Raw genomic sequence first — 1,481 nt, forward strand, 5'->3', positions numbered from 1 at the left:
GACTCTATACAAGACCAATGCAGCTGATGCAACGATTTCTTTCAATATTATTATTATTATTATTATTATTATTATTATTATTATTATTATTATTATTATTATTATATGAAGGTAATAGACATTCTTTCAAGCATGTTTTGTTAAAGAATGGCAGCATCAGTTGAACTGATTTTATATATGGTCTTCTCAGTTCTTCTTATTTTCTTCTTGTCACGGCTGATATTTGCTAATAACTACCCTCCCGGTCTCCAACGTCCGCACGCGGAGACCAGTGCGAGCATCGCCCTCTGGGAGACGGTTTGGCCCAGGGGTTTAATCTTCTGGAGCAGCCATTGAAAATTCAACCCTCACAACACGGGACACCCGGGACACTATAAATACCGCCTGACGACCCCATTCCAACCAGAAGCCCACCTTTCCTTGAGAGTGAACCGATGATACGGTTGGAAACGTTGGAATTCCGCTACGCCCTTAGAACAACGACGAAGATTCTAGAATGTGCGAGAATGCCATTTTACAGTCCTGATTTCCAGAAACTCTACGGCGATGAAACGCCCCTTTTAACGTGCATTTCTTTCATGCATTATTAAAATTTATAATTCAAGAAACCAGTTCCTTATCCAGGCTATGAACATCGGCGAGTTATTGGCAAATATCAGCCCTGACGAGAAGAAAATAAGAAGAAGAATTGAGAAGACCATGTATAAAATCAGTTCCACTGATGGTGCCATCCTCTTTAACAAAATATTATTTATTATTATTATTATTATTATTATTATTATTATTATTATTATTATTATTATTATTATTATTATTATTATTATTCTCCATAATCAGAATCATTTTCTTATTTTATATCATGGACTAATTGTTATAACTGTAAAGCCTCTGTAGACTTTCACTAATATTGCTCCAATATTGCTAGTATTATACACTGAGTATTTTTATAAAAGAGATTGACCATTATAACATGCATATCAGTCAAGGCATATATAAAGTTGATCCTATAATTTAAAAGGAAATTTGTAAAATGTTGAAATGTTAGGGAAGGTAGTAGATATGTATGGAAAAAAGGATTATCATGATTGTAAACAAAGAACCTCACCCTAGCGCTACTGCATTTTGTCCCTTCCTTTAATACCTGTCAGGTGTGAATTTTTAGGCTTGAACGGTTTGTATGTTTGCTCGCTCCTACTGTCATCCAAGTATATATTGTCATTTCTACCGCCATTCAACAGTCCTTCGTCAGTGGCGTAGAAATAAAGTCGAAATCGGTCTGGAAGTACACCCATTCCCTTATTTTTTTACCTGTGGTGATGTTATACAATATCACATGTTAATGACTATAATGATATCTCTATCCGTCATTCTACACACACATATATACATATTTTATATACACATATATATATATATATATATATATATATATATATATATTATATATATATATATATATATATATATATATATATATATAT

Source organism: Macrobrachium rosenbergii, chromosome 1, assembly GCF_040412425.1.
Source record: "Macrobrachium rosenbergii isolate ZJJX-2024 chromosome 1, ASM4041242v1, whole genome shotgun sequence".
Taxonomy (NCBI): domain Eukaryota; kingdom Metazoa; phylum Arthropoda; class Malacostraca; order Decapoda; family Palaemonidae; genus Macrobrachium; species Macrobrachium rosenbergii.